This window comes from Rana temporaria, chromosome 2 (genome assembly GCF_905171775.1).
Source record: "Rana temporaria chromosome 2, aRanTem1.1, whole genome shotgun sequence".
In the NCBI taxonomy this organism is placed as follows: domain Eukaryota; kingdom Metazoa; phylum Chordata; class Amphibia; order Anura; family Ranidae; genus Rana; species Rana temporaria.
The window spans coordinates 220,157,070-220,178,231 of NC_053490.1; the positions used below are offsets into that span (position 1 = coordinate 220,157,070).

At 40.8% G+C, this 21,162-nt stretch overlaps 1 pseudogene; it reads right to left on the reverse strand.

Moving 5' to 3' along the window:
• Positions 1 to 10,800: 10,800 nt before the first annotated feature.
• On the reverse strand, positions 10,801 to 10,920 carry LOC120929974 (annotated as a pseudogene).
• Between the last annotated feature and the right edge of the window lie 10,242 nt (positions 10,921 to 21,162).

The following is a 21,162-nucleotide window of genomic DNA, read 5'->3' on the forward strand; positions in this document are numbered from 1 at the left end:
CAGCGACAATTCTGCAACTGCAAATTTCAGTGATTTTGAGTTGATTACATTATTGAATAATTTGTATTATAATTATATTATTATTTGTTATAATTATTTATAATTATTTATTATATTATAATTTATAGTTTTGTTTTAAAAAAAAAATCATACCCGGGATGCCTACAAGACTCTTGCTTGGTCAGATTTAAGTGAGTTATTTCTAAAAATTACAGGCCTACAGTATAAAACGCCAATTTCCTTGCAAAATAATTGTACCGCTTTTGGTATGTAATTTCAGACAGAATCATACCGCCAGGGAGGTTAACTGATATATAAATATATATATATATATATATATATATATATATATATATATATATATATATATATATATATCCATTACTGTTTATTTCTGATATATATTGTCTTTATTTGCCTTTCGCATGTTCATACTTTTTGAAAGACTATTTGCATCAGTCCCTTACGGATAAGGAAGACGGTATATGGCATTTGAATACAATTAAAAATATGCATAAATGCCACTCATGCTAACCCCATTAGTTTTAATGATTATTCAAAAATTCTCAGCATTTATTCAGTCCATTTTATCTAATAGAATACACATACATGACATTTAAATAACAACTTGTTTAAACTGAATCTTAAGTAAGAGAAAGGAGCTATCAGAGGTTTACATAACTGAATTGTGTGTAGGTCTATCAGAGAAGATGCTAATGACATTTTATGGCCACAGCATACACTTTATTTTTTTTATAAATAATCAGGATTGTATTAGCAATGCAATAGTTATGTTTGTCAATCCAGTATAAGCTTTTCGAAAAAGCTCTTCATGTTTTGAGTAATTCTTGTCTATTGGCCATCTCCTTTCACAATGTCCTGGATTCCCTGCATGCTTTGCAGCTTTAGCGCTTGTTTCCATTTCTGCTACTTTCAGTCTCTAAGTATTAAATATACTATGGTACCTTGCTGACTCTACCTGAAAAACTCCTTCTCTCAGAACCTCTGTAGTTTAGAAGGCAGGCTCTGTGAAATGTGTGACACAGCAATAACTACTCATGGGGCATAGTGAATACATGTTACATAATTTAAAAGAGTAAATGTGGGAGGATCTTCACAAAATAAGTTTACAAACACAAGGTGGTTCCGATTAATAGGAGTAGACTATAAATAATTAAAATACAAATGTGAAAAAGATTATATGGTTTTAAATTTTGACTATAGATATACAATTGAAAATACATTTCCAGTTTGGTCACAACACATACTAAGCAATATCCAATATCCAGTGAAACTATGCCTAGTTTCACTGAAAGAACAGCCTTTTTGCCAGGAAGAAATATAATTCTTTGGCAATTCTGATCATGTTTGCTACACCAAACACATACTATTGGAAGCCATCATATTTCATCACCATTTTAAGTCCACTTATCTTAGGGGAAACTGTGTCAGCAGCAGGCTAAGCAGGTCTGACCAGACTTAAGCCTAGTAGACATGGTCTGAATGTTGGCAACATCGGCCGGTTCAATAGAAACCAGCTGACATTTGGCCTGTGTGCATGGCAGCCGGTCCGACAGAAGCCGGCTGAACATCAAAGGGTCCTGACTGAAAATGGTCTGCCAACCGGCACCCAATCGGCCCTCTCAGCCAATGGCTGAGAGGGCTGATCAAAGTGTTCTGGTGGGGGTCTCGTCCCCCTGTTAGAACACAATAGCACAGCAGGGTAGATTGCTGTACTTACATCATGTGCTTTAGCATCAGCATCATCAGGAGACAACATCCATACAAGTCCTTCCAGCAGACATTCATGCAGAGTAACCAAAGCAGTTTATTATACTGTTATGTACTTCAAAGACCTCACAGATTAAGCCAGGCAATCTTGATAAAGAATATAATTTGTGCCGCCTGTACTCAAACTAGGCCATAAATAAGAACTGAACATAGATCAACTTTGTATTAGTGGTGAATAGTAAAAATGGTAATAGGAAATTGTTCTGGTGGTAAGCATTCATGTTATTAGTAAACATTCATTTATTTTCAGTAAAATATTTAAAGTTGTCTTAACAGGCCACTAACACTGGATACACGTGCATGATGATTGTGGCAGCCAGAGTTTGATATAACTTCATCTGTGGAGGACTGTGTCTACCCACACAAGGATGCACCAGTGTTCTATATATCGACTTTATATACTGTACACTAGGGAAATTGCAAAAGAATTTGCACAAAAAAATTCAGAAGTAGCTATAGCAAGTCCTCGTGCAGCTAAAAGCCTAAAAAAGAAACTTAAAAAGCAAATAACTTTCCCCTGAAAGTATCTGAAGCTATACTGTATTTATCTACTTCTGGGTCTGATAACCTTATACATAAAACCTTTAAAGTGGAAGTCCATGCTAAAACTATCTAAGCTGAAACCTGCTCCCAGCCTCATTCTAAGCCCTATACTAACTATCCTGTAAATGAAAAATGTGTATACTTACCTAATTCAAGGACGCTCTTGTCCGGTCACATGATCTGTTCCCAGTGTTCAGGGGAGAGGAGGGACAGCGGACAACGAATGCCCCATAGTAGATTTATGGTTGACATCACCGCCATGGCATTTCAACCATTGCAGCTGCTCTCTCCTCTTCACTGAAGACGGTCAGTGGGGAGATCATGTGACCAATACACGTTTTTTCCTTTACATGATAGGGCTTAGAATAGGGATGGGAGCAGGTTTAAGCTTAGAAAGTATTAGCCCAGGCTTTCAAAATAAGCTTTCATAAAAATTAAAAGGACATCCATAACATAAAGTAGGTTTGATAGGCCAAATGATTAACCAGAAAGGGCACACCAAAAACACTATACGGTCACACATACTCTACACACTGTCCCCTTACTGAATAAATGTATCAATGCTGACAATTTCAGACAAATGCATTGCGCTGCTTCATAAAATGTAATTTTTGCAGATTTGGTAAACTTGGTAAACTTGTTCAAAATCTTGCACCTTTCACTTGCATTAAAAGACAACATTGCAACAATATGTTTATTTATTTTTTTAACTGTAGAACACACCACGCTAATTTATTTCTACCCTAACCCGACAGCTACTCCTTAGTGAAAAAGTATATACTTATACACTTACAAAGACATTGAGGAATGTAGCAAAAACATTAGAGTTAGCATTTAGAGAGCGGAGGACGTGGTGGCAGCACAGCTTTTTGACAAGGTCCTGTAGACGAAATACGTTGGGCAGGGCTACGTCTCATCACTTCTGCTCAGTGGAACGTATACAAGGTGGGTGCAGCTGCTTTCCTGTGCAGAGACTGAGAAGTGAATGTATTGGGTGCCAGGGAATGCACATAATGATGTGAGTTTTTGACCTTTTTTTTTTTTCTGAATAAACCTTACTACAATATGAAGATGCCCCTTTGTCGATATATTTGTGAGTAACTTTAGAGAGTAATATTATGAACCATTGATGATCCCTGGGGACTTGTGATCCACAATTTGGGAAAGATTGGGACAGAGGTAGGTGGAGTATTAGGCTGGGTTCACACTATTGCAAATTGGATGCAGGTTTTTCTCCCAATGGAGCCGGTTTACACATCTCCAGAGCGGCTCTGGAGATGTGTAAACCAGCTCCATTGAGAGAAAAACCTGAAACCCCATTGGCTTTTTTTTTAAAGTTCGGGTTCGGGTCCGAACCCGAACACCCAGGTGTCCGCTCAACTCTGCTTATCAGTAACCAGGAGTTACTCTACCACTCCTACACTGACGACACCCAGATTTATTTTCGCATCAGCGGTAAAAAGGATCATTCTCTCGGGCTAGAAAAATGCCTCACTTTGATAGAGAACTGGATGGTGGAGAGTTACCTTAAACTGAATGACTCAAAAACATAACTTCTTCTGCTCCACGCAAATCGAAAGAGACTAGCGACGTCGACATGGACCCCCCCGCCCATTTTGTGACAAATCATCACCCCCAGCATCAAAGTCAAGAGCCTCAGAGTCATCTTTGACTCTGACATGACAATGGGTGCACAAATAGGCTCAGTAGTCAGCGGATCCCACCATCTGCTGCGCCTGCTACATAGACTAGTCCCCTTCATCCCAAAAGAAGACACAGCAGTAGTCGTGGGAACAATAATCAATTCCAGGCTCGACTATGCAAAACGCCCTTTACCTTGGTCTTACAAAATACCAGGTTGCACGTCTACAAGTCGTCCAGAATACAGCGGCACGACTTGTAACAGGAAAAAAAAACTGGGAATCAATTACCCCCTCCCTCAGGTCCCTTCACTGGCTGCCCGTGAAGGACCGGATCGCATTTAAGGCCCTCTGCCTGATGCATAAATGTGTACAAGGAACCGCTCCCCAACATTTATGTGAGAAAATAAAATACCACAACCCCAACCGCATTCTCAGGTCAACTAACCAAAATCTACTTAAAATCCCCAAGGCCCTTTACAAGACAAAAGGAGAGTGAAGATTTGCAGTCCAAGGACCCCGACTGTGGAACGCATTACCAACCAATATCCGAACGGAAATTAATCACCAGGCCTTCAGGAAAAAACTCAAGACCCACCTATTCTGAAGGCCAAATTAGAAGGAAATGGTTACCAAGCGTCTTGAGGCGATTCAGTTTGCATGTGTAGCGCTATATAAGTTATTCATTCATTCATTCATTCAATTATATTTACACTGGTCTTTTTTAATGTATGTATTGCACGTATGGATAGTGCTGCACCACTGTTTTTTTTTGTTTTTGTTTTTTAGGATGTATTACACAAATGAGTGCTGTATTTTAGGTTCGCAACCACTTCAATACCGGGCCTATTCTGGCACTTCTCTCCTTCATGTACAAATCATCATTCTTTTGCTAGAAAATTACACAGAACCCCCAAACATTATGTATGTTGTTTAGCAGACACCCTAGGGAATAAAACGATGGTCATTGCAACGTTTTAGCTTGCACGGTATTTGCGCAATAATTTTTCAAACGCCTTTTTTTGGGAAAAAATGGTTTCATGAACTAAAAAATAACAAAACAGTAAAGTTAGCCCAATTTTTTTGTAAAATATGAAAGATTATGTTACACCGAGTAAATAGAAACCTAACATGTCACGTTTTAAAATTGCGCACACTCATGGAATGGCGCCAAACTTCGGTACTTAAAAATCTCCATAGGCGACGCTTTGAAAATGTTTACAGGTTATCAGTTTAGGTTTCCAGAGGAGGTCTAGTGCTAGAATTGTTGCTGGCACTCTAACGCACGCGGCAATACCTCACATATGCGGTTTGAACGGTGTTTACATATGTGGGCGGGACTTATGTGTGCGTTTGCTTCTGCGCGCAAGCTACCAGGGACAGGGGCATTTAAAAAAAAAAATATTATTATTATTATTTTTATTTTACTTATGTATTTATTTTTTTACACTTTTTAATTTTTTTTTTCTAACACTTTTATTCCTATTACAAGGAATGTAAACATCCCTTGTAATAGAAAATGTGTGTGACAGGTCCTCTTTATGGAGAGATGTGGGGTCAATAAGACCCCGCATCTCTCCTCCAGGCTGGAAAGCATGAGATTGTGAAAAAATGTCACCGATCTCATGATTAGTATTGCTTACTTTGCAGCTTTGTTTACTTCCGGGTACCCGGGCGTGACGTCATCCCATCACGCCCGGGCCTCCGACGGTCGTAGAGATGATTGGTGACCATCTGGTCACCAGTCATCTCTATGCTTACTAGCCTGCGCCGGACGATTCTTTCTCCGGGCCCCCGATGGCACGGGAGAGCCCGGAGAAGCACCGGATGGCGGCGGGAGGGGGGATGTCCCATCCCGCCGCCTATAAGAACGATCAAGCGGCGGAACTGCCGCTATGATCGTTCTTATGGCGCACAGAATCGCCAGCACTAAAGAATGATATCTGAATGATGCTTCTAGCTGCCCCCATCATTCAGATATCACCACACAAAGCCCAGGATGCAGGTTTGAATAAAAGAAAGGGCTGGGACAGCCGCACTCCAAAAAACTTCTCCTTTTAATAAAAATGGATCACAAAATACATGCCACGGCCAAAAACAGAACAAAAAAACTGACGCGTTTCGCACTGTGTCTCAGTGCTTATTCATAGCTTATTTACACAAATCCCAGGACGTCATATGACTATGGCTGGGTATTGAAGTGGTTAAATGTTTAACAGTATTACAAAAAAATTAAAGACATTTTTTACTAACATTGTGTATTTGAACAAACTTGAAACCCCTATTAAATTCTAAGCTGTTCGTAAAATTAAATTCTTTATGAAAATGCCTAACAATCCCTCAGGTATATTGTATTACTGTTCAGTCTGGACTTAATAGGTAGGAAGAATAATGAAATGTTAGGACTGTAAGCAAATTAGTAAATTTCTAATTTAATTGTGAAAAGGGTGAAAAGGTCAAGTTATATATATGCAAATATTAGTCCTAACTAGGCGAATTGCCTTACCATATTTGTATTTGTCACTAATGTTTTGTAAGCATTCTAAAAAATATATTAGATTTATAAAATATAATATAATTATAGAATGTGAACTATAAATAGTTCTTGTAGGCAGTTTGTGATAACGTAACAATATATTGATAGCTTGACTATACGACATTTGGATGCAATATATCAGCTAGACATGGCAAGGTGGTTTGGTTCATGCCATAAAATATCTAAATGCTAATGTAGATATCCAGTATTTATTAAGACATTTCACTGGAAGAAACATTTACTTCGTCAGTCATTATCCTGCTGACATCTATCTGTAACATTATTTTTATTGTTAATAATATTTCATAGAGTATATATATATGAACTAAACAAAATAAATAGATTAACAAATCAAAACAAATCAATTTTTTTTGTCATGCACATGTCTAGTAGAAACTTTTAATTACGTTAGTGAACATACAGTATCTCACAAAAGTGAGTACACCCCTCACATTTTGTATATATTTGTATATATTTTTTCATGTGACAACACACAAGAAATAAAACTTTGCTACAACGCCAAGTAGTGAGTGTACATCTTGTATAACAGTGTTCACCAGAGCTTCACAGGTTGCCACTGGAGTCCACTTCCACTCCTCCATGAGGACATCCCTGAGATGGTGGATGTTAGAGACTTTGCACTCCTCTGCCTTCTGTTTGCGGATGCCTCACAGATGCTCAATAGGGTTTAGGTCTGGAGACATGCTTGGCCAGACCATCACATTTACACTCCGCTTCTTTAGCAAAGCAGTGGTCATCTTGGAGGTGTGTTTAGGGTCATTATCATGTTGGAAAACTGCCCTGCGGCCCAGTCTCCAAAGGGAGGGGGATCATGCTCTGCTTCAGTATGTCACAGTACATGTTGGCGTTCATGATTCATTCAATGAACTGTAGCTCCCCAGTGTTGGCAGCACTCATGTAGCCCTAGACCATGACACTCCCACCACCATGTTTGACAGTAGGCAAGACACACTTGTCTTTTGTACTCTTCGCCTGGTTGCCGCCACACACGCTTGACACCATCTGAACCAAATAAGTTTATCTTGGTCTCATCAGACCACAGGACATGGTTCAAGTAATCCATGTCCTTAGTCTGCTTGTCTTCAGCAAACCGTTTGCGGGCTTTTTTGTGCATCATCATTCTGTGACGACAGCCATGAAGACCAATTTGATGCAGTGTGCAGCTTATGGTATGACACTGACAGGCTGACCCCCCACCCCTTCAACCTCTGCAGCAATGCTGACAGCACTCATATATTTCCCAAAGAAAACCTCTCAATATGACACTGAGCACGTGCACTCAACTTCTTTGGTCGACCATGGTGAAGTCTGTTCTGAGTGGAACCTGTCCTGTTAAACCGCTGTATGGTCTTGGCTACCGTGCTGCAGCTCTGTTTCAGGGTCTTGGCAATCTTCTTATAGCCTAGGCCATCTTTATGTAGAGCAAAAATAATTTTTTTCAGATCCTCAGAGAGTTCTTTGCCATGAGTAGCCATGTTGAACTTCCAGTGATCAGTATGAGAAAGTGAGAGCATTAACACCAAATTTAACACACCTGCTGCCCATTTACACCTGAGACCTTTTAACACTAACGAGTCACATGACAGCAGGGAGGGAAAATTGGGAATTGAGCCCAATTTGGACATTTTCACTTAGGGTTGTATTCACTTTTGTTCAGACATTAATGGCAGTGTGTTGTGTTATTTTGAGGGGACAGCAAATTTACACTGTAATACAAGCTACACACTCACTACTTTACATTGTAGCAAAGTATAATTTCTTCAGTGTTGTCACATGAAAAGATATAATAAAATATTTACAAAAATGTGAAGGGTGTACTCACTTTTGTCAGATACTGTAATGCCGCGGACACACGATCGGTCAAACCGGTGAGAACGGTCTGATGGACCGTTTTCATCAGACCAAACCAATCGTGTGTAGGCCCCATCGGTTATTTATCCATCGGTTAAAAAAATTCAATCTTGTTTTAAATTTAACCGATGGATACCTAACCGATAGAAAAAAAACGATTGTTTGTAGGTACGTCCATCGGTTAAAAATCCACGCATGCTCAGAATCAAGTCGACGCATGCTTGGAAGCATTGAACTTCATTTTTTTTTCAGTACGTCGTTGTGTTTTACGTCACCGCGTTCTGACACAATCGTTTTTTTAACTGATGGTGTGTAGGCGCGACTGACCATCAGTCAGCTTCATCGGATAACTGATGGAAAAATCCATCAGACTAACCTATCGTGTGGCATAACTGTACTTGAGACACTTCTGCAAAACCTTTGTGTTTAAAGTAAAGTTGTTTGAAACTAAATTATTTAATGTTTTTACAATATTTTACAAATTTTTAGTTATTATGTCTTAAGAGATTATACTGTATGTATTATATAAAGAGAAAAGGGAATTACTTTTTCCTGTCAGCAGTACTAGAAAAGTATCTAAAATGGCCCTGTCACCATGTTAGAAAACATAGACCATGGGTAGGCTGTATAATAAAAAGATTAATGAATTTTCTGGTGGGTGGTGAGTGCATTCTTCTTTTCTCTAAATGGATACTGAAACTTATATCCATCACGTCTAAAGTTGTGTCGTAGTGTCTTCATTTTTTATTTTTGTAGCATCAGGGGATGGGCAGGAAAATCTAAAGCCTATCCAGACCTTGTTAATTTTCATGAGTTTTAACCTTTTTAGTCTTGTAGGTGATAGTCTTAAAATGCAAATTGAGTGCTAGGTCTTGTAACCATCAAGATAAGGTAGCCAAGAAGTTTGAAGTTTTTATCTGACATTACATTTAGATGAGCACAGTGATAGGTCCTCTTGTAAGAACAGTCCTCGACCCACTGATGCTCAGATTTCACATACTCCACTGTGGCTCTTTACAGAACCAGAAGCCAAACCTTGTATAGGTCCACAATAGATGGATGGTGTTACCCATGGTGCTACTTTTACACAGCTTACTGTACATTTACATTGAGCCTGGTAATAATGTTCATTAGTGGGCTCAAGAATTAATGATAGATATACGGAACCTAACTGGATAATAATTATTGTTATAGGTTTCATAAGAGAATATCAGGTTTTTAACAGCGGCTAACCATTTTTTCATATTTGTTTGCTTGTGTATTACAGTTCTATTCAGTTGTTCTTACTCAGGGGGTTAAATTGGACCTCTTAAGAAAACCCCTGTTCTTATGCTCACACACTGAAAAACATAATATAACATCAAAGTATACAGGTCTTTTCCAGTATGTTATTTTTTCTGTAGCAAATCGCACTGTGAACCTTGTCCCATAAATCAATATAGACAGTCAATATATTTGACTACCTCATTAACATTAACAAATTGCTACAGAAGAAATCAATAGTTTTGGTTGATTAAAGTTCACACTTCATTTTTCTTTATACTGGTATGCCTTCACATAATTTATGATTGCAGAGTCCTTATATTCCTCACTCACATTCAAGGACCTCAGTTGTAAATTAGAGGTAGCTTACTGGGATTTTGTTGTATTACTCTTCAATATAAAGCACTGCCTTGTAGCCTTTGCTTTTACTGCTGCTCTTTAGTGCCTTTGACAGAGTAGCATACCTTACAGTTTGTTTGATGCATCGGTTATTTACCAAAAGCTGAATGTGCACAAAGTGTATCTAAGCCCAAAAACAAAAATTAAATATATTGCAGCTTAGCAATATTTTAATGTGGTGACTGCATTCGTTTCCCTTTCTCAGTCTTTTTTCCTTTATTTTTATTTTCGCCTGGTTATCCTGCCAGTAACACACTTACTGTCCTTGAATGATAACACTCATTCGCTGTCATGTATCTATTTTATTTTTTTAAAAAGCCTATGGCGTGTGAACACACCCAAAAAACTCCACCCAGTGCAGAAAAAATGTGCACACACATAAAGAGTGTTCACAAAAACGTGCAGACGGGTGCAACGTCAAGTGGTCCTCCTGTGTAGAAGGACCCAAACCCTGATCCCCCCGCGCGTTAGGCTCCAGACGGGGATTGAGGTACTGTGGTCCGAGCAACCGAAGTCGACACGGACCCAACTTCCTTGGAGGGACTGCCGAAACAGAACCCTCCCAGTACTAGGTGGGGCTCCCCCGAAGGGAGACCCCATGAGAGAAGGTGAACTAAGCCAGAAGGCCATGTCCACCCACTCCTAAGACGTTCAGGGCTGGCCCGAGGACCGGCACCCTAAAAGACAAAAACGTGACAAACATAGGCTTAAATTAAATAAAGTGGGGAAAAGGGATAGTGGAGAGGAGAGTGAAAGAAGTGGTCATTGGATTTGTCTGTGCCCTTACCCACACTTGGGATAAGCCACAGCGCCTCCTCTGGCAACTGATAAGAACAGATACTACACTTGATCTTAGCCAAAAGGCCGAGAAGTTTGAGGCTACACTGAACAAGGCTTTAAACAAGATCGCAAAGCAGATTATATTGCAACTGACTAAAGGCCCGTACACACGATTGGATTTTAGGGCAATAATTGTCTGATGAACGTCTTGTGTCAGATAATTCAACCATGTGTATGCTCCATCAAACAATTGTTGGTGGAATTAAAGACAACAAATCTTGGCTGTTCATGCTCACCAACTGTCTGACAATAAATCTGTTACGTCGGATTATCCGATCGTGTGTACACAAATCCGTCGGACTAAAATTCATAGTACAAACACGCATGATCCAAACCAATGCTAAACATCAGACAACAATAGCAGAAGTTGCCCAAAGGGTGGCGGTAAAGAGCTGAAAAACCATACCAAGTTCACGGCCAACACCCTTCGGACAAAAAATCCATGGAAAAGTCTGATGGAAGTCCGATCGTGTGTACAAGGTTTTAGACAATCCAGGACATCGGCAAGCATACCTTGGCCCTGGAGTTATGTTGCAACAATATTACTACTGTAATCGATGGGCACAAGGAAGAAATCAAGCACCAACAGTCAGCCAGCCTCTAGAGGATTAAAAAAAAAAACATGACCACAGGCCCAACCTTAGGTTATGCCAGCATATGTGATGGAATTACCATCAACTGTACCCACTCAATTCCAGGAGGTAGAGCTAGATGTACCCATCAATCAGCTCAAATTTAATGGAATCCAATAAAGTGTTTCCAGAAGGACCCCAGAGGGTCCCCCACAGGACGTTCTACACTATAATCACACCAAGAAGTGTCTTCTAGAAGTTGCCAAAGACTGCCCTTCTCTGGAGTATTAAGACTATATTTACAATTTGTTTACAAACCTATCTCTAGCGACCAATAAAACGTGTAGGGAATTTAAACCTATTGCACAAGTTCTGCAGTCTTGATGCATTCGTTATTAATAGAGATTTCCAGTTTCACTTTAAGGAGAGGTCCCACTCTCTTACTGAAATTGCAGAGACCATGAAATGCTAGGAGATTTAGCAACTCTTGCATATCATTCTTCCCTAGAGGAGATCCCATCCTTGTCATAGAATTGACACCCTTTAGGCTTTAAATCCCCTTGAGGGTCTCAGATTGGGTCAGGTACAGCTACATCCAGAGGTCAGAATCAATCCTTTGGTCCTGCTATTTGCTAGGTCCTGACTGGTGGCCTATTAAACAGCATTCTGCTGCATATCCCTACCCCACCACCTGTTGCCCCTTCCACATTTTGGCTGAACTAAAGCCTTTGCTTTATACCCTGTGCTTCGTCACCTCCCTTCCCTGCCCATTTCTGTCTTACTTTCTCCAAATGACTGCTTCTTCCCCTTTATAGTGCCGTTGTACGTGTTGTACGTCACCGTGCTTTGCTCAAGCATTTTTTTTCATGATCGTGTGTATGCAAGGCAGGCTTGAGAGGAATCATGTTGAGAAAAATTTTGTTTTTTGCCATAACATGAATAACGGTCATGTGTACGCAGCATAAGGGTAGTTACTCAGTCCTGGAGGACTTGATACCATAATAATTGCTATATATTGTGCCCCAAATTTGAGTCAGATTGGCATCTTCACACGCATGTCTCATGTGCTTGACTCTCTTGCATTATTACTTTGCAGGAATTTCAATATGTTGCTAAAACTTCATGTGATGCATTGCAATCCCTGAAAGCCAGGTGTGTTAACAACTGCCACGGCCTCAGTAAAAATGTTTTGTGCCTTGCTTACTCAATATCATAGTGTGGATTCATGGAGGTTCAAGCACCCTACTAAACAATATTATACAGTCTTCTCTAACCCCCACAAAACATTTTCTTGTGTTGACCGCATATTTGTGAACAATATTTCTCTGCCTTAGGTGATGTGTTCATCCATCATCATCACAATTGATTTGTCGCTTTTACAAAAATGGGTATATCCTGCTCTTTGTGAATTAGTCTGCTCATGGATTCGGACACAGTTATTTCCTCCTTACTACTTCCTAAAAGCTTTTCTTTTGATTATTTTTATTTTCTTTTTTTTCTGCTTATAACAACTAATTTGGATATTTTTTGTCACTGCGGTCGAAAACGATCTTCAATTTCACCGCATCAACAAAGTCAAACAAATGCTCTTAAAACAAAATATTTCAAATTAAATTCTATCATTATAGAGCCAGCTTTAGTGAGCTTTCTGCAGACCATATACAGTATTTAACAGACTGTGGCATGTCTATATTTTCTGACCTTGGATGTATGGCTGCAGGTAGAACACAGTTAGGCCCCTATAACACGGGGCAGTGGAGGTGCGGTGACGGTATAGCGTTTTTTAGCGCCGCTATACCGTCGTATTTACCGCGATATTCGGCCGCTAGCGGTGCGGTTTTACACCCCGCTAGCGGCCGAAAAAGGGTTAATACCGCCCGCAATGCGCCTCTATAGAGGCGCATTGCGGGCGGTATTACCGCGGTTTCCCATTGATTTTAATGGAAAGGAGCGGTATAGGAGCGGTAAACACCCCGCTCCTATACCACTCCAAAGATGCGGCTAGCAGGACTTTTGGAGCGGTCCTGCTAGCGCACCGCTTCAGTGTGAAAGCCTTCGGGCTTTCACAGTGAAGCCTGCAGGGCACGATTTTTTCAGGCGGTATAGCAGCGCTATTTTTAGCACTGAACCGCCTGAAAAACGTGTCAGTGTGAAAGGGGTCTAAGCTATGATAGTTTGTGCTCTGAAGCTGAGTGACTTTTGGAAATACAATGGTGCAAAGCATTTAACCCTGACACTGGCTTAGAGTTCATTGGTGTGTTAGATCGCAGCAGTGGAGCAATGTAATTGATAAGAGATAACTAACTAGTCCTATATTAAAACAGATTGTTATATATATATATATATATATATATATATATATATATATATATATATATATATATATATATATATATATATATATATATATATATATATATACACACACACAGTGGGGGTTATTTACTAAAGGCAAATCCACTTTGCACTGAAAGTGCATTTGGAAGTGCAGTCACTGTAGATCCGAGGGGAAGATCTGAAATGAGGGGAAGCTCTGCTGATTTTATCATCTAATCATGTGCAAGCTAAAATGCTGTTTTTTATATTACTAGCATGTCCACCTCAGATCTACATCAACTGCACTTGTAGTACAAAGTGGATTTGCCTTTAGTAAATAACCCCCCTCTATCTCACAAACGTGAGTACATCCCTCACATTTTTGTAAGTATTTTATTATATCTTTTCATGTGACAACACTGAAGAAATTACACTTTGCTACAATGTAAAGTAGTGAGTGTACAGCTTGAATAACTGTGTAAATTTGCTGTCCTCTCAAAATAACTCTAAACACAGCCATTAATGTCTAAACCGCTGGCAACAAAAGTGAGTACACCCCTAAGTGAAAATGTCCACATTTGGTTTAAAGTGTCAATATTTTGTGTGGCCATCATTATTTTCCAGCACTGCCTTAACCCTCTTGGGCATGGAGTTCACCAGAGCTTCACAGGTTGCCACTGGAGTCCTCTTCCACTCCTCCATAATGACATCACGGAGCTGGTGGATGTTAGAGGCCTTGCGCTGATCCATGCCCCACATATGCTCAATAGGGTTTAGGTCTGGAGACATGCTTGGTCAGTCCATCACCTTTACCCTCAGCTTCTTTAGCAAGGCAGTGGTCTTCTTTGAGGTGTGTTTGGGGTCATTATCATGTTGGAATACTGCCTTGAGGCCCAGTCTCCAAACGGAGGGGATCATGCTCTGCTTCAGTATGTCACAGTAGAGGGGTCTTGGCAATCTTCTTATAGCCTATGCCATCTTTATGTAAAGCAAACTTTTTTTTTCAGATCGTCGGAGAGTTCTTTGCCATGAGATGCCATGTTGAACTTCCAGTGACCAGTATGTGAGCGTGAGAGCGATAACACCACATTTAACACACCTGCTCCCCCGTTCACTGCTGAGACATTGTAACACTGAGTCACAGAACACCGGAAAGGGAAAATGGCTAATTGGAAAGTTTTCACTTAGGGTTGTACTCACTTTTGTTGCCAGCAGTTTAGACATTAATGGCTACCTGTTGAGTTATTTTGAGGGGACAGCAAATGTACACTGTTATACAAGCTGTACACTCACTATTTTACATTGTAGCAAAATTTTATTTCTTCGGTGTTGTCACAGAAAAAAATATATATTAACCACTTCAGGCCCAGGCCAATTCTGACAGTTCGTTTCTACATGTAAAGATCATCTTTTTTTGCTATTTTTTGCTAGAAAATTACATAGAACCTCCAAACACTATATATATATATATATATATATATATATTTTTTTTTTTAGCAGAGACCCTAGAGAATGCAATGGCGGTCTTTTTATCTGGCACAGTATTTGCGCAGCAATTTTTCATGCTTTAAAAATAAAAACAGTAAAGTTAGCCCAATTTTTTGCATAATCTGAAAGATGAAGTTATGCAGAGTAAATAGATACCTGTCATGCTTCAAAATTGAAAAACGCTCGTGGAATGATGCCAAACTTCGGTACTTAAAAATCTCCATAGGCGACGTTTCAATTTTTTTTACTGGTTACATGTTTTGAGTTACAGAGGAGGTCTAGGGCTAGAATTATTGCTCTCGCTCTAACGTTCGCTACGATAGCTCACATGTGTTGTTTGAACACCATTTTCATATGTGGGCGGGTCTTACGTATGCGTTCGCTTCTGCGTGCGAGCACACGGGGACAGGGGCACTTAAAAAAAAAAAATCTTATTATTATTGTTAATTTTACTTCTTTTTTTTTACATTTTGACACTTTAAAAAAAACATCCCTTGTAATAGGAATCTGCATGACAGGACCTCTTTACAGTGACATATGGGGTCAATAAGACCCCACATCTCACCGCTAGGCTGCAAAGGCAAAAAAAACGATCACCGATTCACAGCCGAAGCGGTGCCGTTTTTTTTAATGCAGAGGCCGGGCGTGGCGTCATAACATTGCGCCCGGCCTCCGACGATCATAGAGACTTTGGTGACCATCTGGTCCGCTGGAATTCCCTGTGATCTGCATCCGGGGGCCGGCAGTTCCTGTCATGGACTCACCGATCGCACAGGTGAGTCGGTAGAAGCACCGGAGGGCAGCGGGAGGGGGGATGTCCCCTTTCGCCGCCCGTAGGAATGATCAAGCAACGGAACAGCCACTGTGATCATTTCTATGGTGTAGGGAATCGCCGGCTGAAAATGCTGATATCTGAATGATGCCTGTAGTTTCAGGCATCATTCAGATATAGCCCCACAAAGTACCACAAAGCCCAGGACGTCATATGACATCCTCTGGGCGCCAAGTGGTTAAAATATTGTGTGTGGGGTGTACTGACTTTTGTGCGATACTATATATAAATAAATAAATATATATATATATATATATATATATATATATATATATATCAGTGTTCGTAGCTTATTGAAACTCTGAGGCCTCGTACACACGGCCGAGGAACTCGACGTGCCAAACACATCGAGTTCCTCGGCCAGTTCAGCACTGAAGCCGCCGAGGAGCTCGGCGGGGCGAGAGCTCCCATAGAACAACGAGGAAATAGAGAACATGTTCTCTATTTCCTCGTCGAGCTCCTCGTCGGCTTCCTCGGCCGAAAGTGTACACACGACCAGTTTCCTCGGCAGAATTCAGCCAGAAACTCGGTCGGAAGCTGAATTCTGCCGAGGAAACTGGTCGTGTGTACGAGGCCTGAGTCTTGGTGTACTGGGTCAGTCATAGACAGACAAACTAAAGAGGTGGTTAGGTGCAGTGTACAGAGCTTGTTTGAGTGATGTAGCTACTGTGACTGAGACTGAAGTTCTGAAAAGGCATGTGAGGAATATGATGCACAAAATACACAAAGGGGGTTATTTACGAAAGGCCAATCCACTTTGCTATACAAGTGCAAACTACAAGTGCTGTTGAAAGTGCACTTGGAAGTGAAGTCCCTGTAGATCCGAGGGGGACATGCAAGGAAGATAAAAAAAACAGCATTTTAGGGTGCACATGATTGGATGATCTAGCCCTCGGATTTACAGCGACTGCACTTGCACTTAGTCCAAAGTGGATTTGCCTTTCGTAAATAACCACCAATGCCTGCTGCTGTTATCTCCTTCACCCTTGCAAGCAGCTTGTTCTAAAACCTTCAACCTTGCCACAACTGTGGCATGCTTACATTGTTTTTTCAAAGCTTCCGCCTATGTTCTCTTTCATGCATCTCCTTCCAACCCGTCAGCGTCTGCTTTTATCTCTGATTTCTTGCTTGTAGCCTTCGTCTCTATCTCTGCCTTCTTGCGTGCAGCTTCCGTATCCATGTCTGCTTTCTTTTGAGCGAAGACTGCCTTATTTTTAGCAGCTTTTGAGCCAGCACAGTATGAAGTAATAAATTGTTGGCTGAGAGAGAGTGGTAGATCTTGACTGCAGAGACTTGTATGAGCTCTGGATTCATGATTCATGAAGTTTTGTCAACTTCACTTCTGCCTTTGCCTCTATAGTACTAAGCTGTCTCTCTCTACATGAAGCTAATCAATCCTTTAAATTATCCCTGTGACTCTTTTGTGTAACACTGTGAAAGTTTGGTATATTTAAGACAGTGTCTTGTAGCTTAAATTGTAGCAATAACTTGTTCAAGAGTGCCCTTTAGTTGCAGTGCCTCAGAAGCCTAAACGCACAACCATGTGAGACAACCATCTTTCTCCCCCTGATGAAATCTGCTGCCCTAATGAGTTCTGCTGTGATAAAATGCATTTAAGGCTAAGTTTACCTTTTTTTTCTAAATTCCAGCTCCCCTATGTACCAATATAGCATTAATGTACTTATTTTTCAAAAATGAAAAAGCTTTCCATTTATTCTACACACTCACCTCACTGTCCTCATGGCTGTTTGAAAACACTGCTCCATTACTTCTGCCTTGCTTTCTGGACAGACTTTAGATCATGACGCAGTAAGACCCCATTCACACCTGAGCGTTTTGTAGCTTGAAGCCTGAAGCTACAAAACGCTGGAGGGGAAAAAATCTATTATTCTCTATGGGGATGGTTCACATCTCCACTCCAAAACGCCTGAAGCCAGAAGCTCCAAAACGCCTGAAGCTCAAGCAAGTTCTGGGACTTTTTTTAGCTAATTTGGGCGTTTTTCTGCTTTTTACATTGATGACCTTTTGACCTGTACAAAATCGCAGCAAAAACGCGGTAAAAAAACGCCACAAAAATTGCGCGACTTTCTGCCTGAAAACACTATGCTCGGGTGTAAATGGGGCCTAAGGAGTTGACCAGCTGAGGGTAGATGATGCAGTGTGTGTGTGCTAATGAGGTCAGCTGGTCAACTCCTTCCTGTATCATTACCTAAAGTCTGTCCAGGAAATAAGGCAAAAATAATGGAGCCGTGTTTTCAAATAGCCATGAAGAAAGTGAGGTAAGCGTGTGTGTAGAATAAATAGAAAGTTGTTTTATTTTTGCAAAGGAAGTACATTAATGTTATATTGGTACATAGGGGAGCTGGAATTTAGAAGAAAAAAAAAGTTGAACAAAGGTGAACTTAGCCTTTATAGGAGTTGTAGAGTCAAAAGTTTTTTTTATCTTAATGCATTCTATGCATTAAGATAAAAAGCCTTCTGTGCGCAGCAGCCGTCCCGACACCCCCTAATACTTACCTGAGCCCCATCTCTGTCCAGTGATGTCATGAATGTATCCTCCACCAGTGACAGGATGGCAGCTCACCTTAAGCATAGACCCCTGTGATAACAGTACATTAGCTGGTGCTGGTATAGTTTTTCTTAACTGATTTAATTTATTTAAAAGCAATACTTTTAAACTCTAAAAAATAATGTGTTTAATGCACTAATGTAGATCACTGATAGTGTCATAGACACTGTAACAACTGTCAGGCTAGTACACATGTGCATAAGCTTGCACATTTTTGAGGGCGTAGAAGTCAAAATGCACATTTTTCATTTTTAAGTTTTCCTTAGGCCCCTTTCACATGTCCGTTCCGCCTGTCCGTTCATTACAAGTCCGTTAACGGACTTGTAATGAATCCCTATGGGATTGCGTCCGTTAGCGGATGGAGCATCCACTAGCGTCCGCGTCCGTCGGGATCCGGTTTTCGGACGGAAGAAAACCCTATTTTTCTTCCGTCCGGCGGAACGGAACTGATGCAGACGGACAGACGGTCCGTCTGCATCCGGTTCCCCATAGGGCAGAGCGGAGCTGAGACAGGGCGGTCCCTGCACTGTGTGCGGGGACCGCCCTATCCGCCGACAGCTCAGCGGGGATCCCCGCTGAGCCGACGGAGCGGACAAAAGAAACTGACAGGACGTGTGAAAGAGCCCTTAATCCTTACTATATGTGTCACATGAAGAGAAAAAAAAGCTGTTGCAAAAAATGGGTCCCTTATTAGAAGACCTATCAAGAAGGACGTGTGAGGTGCTTCCAGTAATCTGTCTTTCACTGGCTTAGAGAAAACTCAAAAGGTAAATTGAGTGGACTTTTTGACTTAAGTTCAATTACACTTTAAATAGGTTGCAGATACTCATTGCTTCCTAGCCACAGATACACGCTAGAGAGACACACTCTTCTTTAATTCAGGGAAAGTCAATGGAAATTATTGACAACTTCAGAGAGTAAAGCAGAAGCATTTATCATGACTCATGGCAATGGAAGTTTGGATTAGTGGCAGCTGAAAAAAAAAAGTCTTGAACCATGCATTCCCATGAGTTTTTCATATCGGTGTTATCATACTCTTTATTGGAATACCTTTTTAGAGTTTATGTATTATTAATTTGCAACCATTTGTAGACATCAATGGCTCTTACATTTACACTAACAGCATTGAATATTATAACGTTCATTGTTTAGAGACAAAAGCCCACAAACCAAATGATAAATTGTACAATGTAAGGCTGGTATTGCAGGAGGGCTTTTAATGAACTGCAATAAGCAATTAGAAACACAATTTTGAGTGTTTTTAGAAGTATGTTGGCAGCAAAGTCTCTGGTCCTGCCACATGAAAAGGACAGATACTTTTCCTATCCATGTGACTAAACCACGGACCTTGCCATGGAAATGTATAGTACCAGTGCCATGTTTTAAGTGGGTCCTAGTACTAAATGTTTATTGAAAGTCACATTTAAAGTGGATGTAAACCCTCCATACAACCAGTGAAATGAACAGCCTCAGATGATACACAGAGATGAACAAAATCTCCCTACATAGGTTTTACAACCATATCTGCTGTCTTCACATTTATATACTGTTTAGAAAGTTCAGATCGTGTTAGGAGATTTTCTCTTCCTGGAGTGTGATGTCTGGACATACAGCCAAGATACCGTATTTATCGGCGTATATCGCGCACTATTTTCCCCTTAAAATAAGGGAAAAATCGTGGGTGCGCGATATACGCCGATAGCCGCTTCCCGCGCTCAGTTTGAAATCCTGTGCCGACATATATCGAGTGCAGTACACTCGGGTACATTCGGCTAGTCTCGGCTTCGCTCGTGCTCACGCATAAACGTCACAGAGCGTGAGCGCGAGCGAAGCCGAGCCTTGCCGAATGTACCCGAGTGTACTGCACTCGGTATATGTCGGCGGAGGCGTTCGAACTGAGCGCGGGAAGCGGGGACTTGACTTGAGGCGCGCGCTGGAGAAGCCGGGAGGACACCATCGAGGCCGCAGACGGACGCCGGACCGGATGATGGACGCTGGGAAGACACCAAAACTGTAAGTAATGAAATCATATAACATTTTTTTTTACAGGAATTTCAGGGGCAACTTTAGGGGTGCGCGGTATACGCGGGAGCGCGTTATACCGCGATAAATACGGTAGCTAACATTGCTGATTGGAGGAAAAGCACACACCCCCTCTCATCATCATAGGCAGAGACTCTCAGAGGTGTTGTTGTAACAGAACCCGCTCCCTGCGAATTTATTTATAGCAACCTCCCGGACAGGAAAGTCAGGCTGCTTTTATCTGACTTGTCAGAGAATTTGTCAGTAGTTCTCAGGCTGATAACAGAGGAACGGTTCAGGAGAGAGCCACGGGACTTGGCTCTTTGAAGAGATATAACAAAATACTGCACATATATGTGCCCAGCTCAAATTTTCATGAATCAGGTTTACATCCACTTTAAGTTAGCTTCAGAAGGATGTTTATCACATTATCTATTATTCCTAAGTTGGTTATCTGTTTCACACATTTTCAAACATTG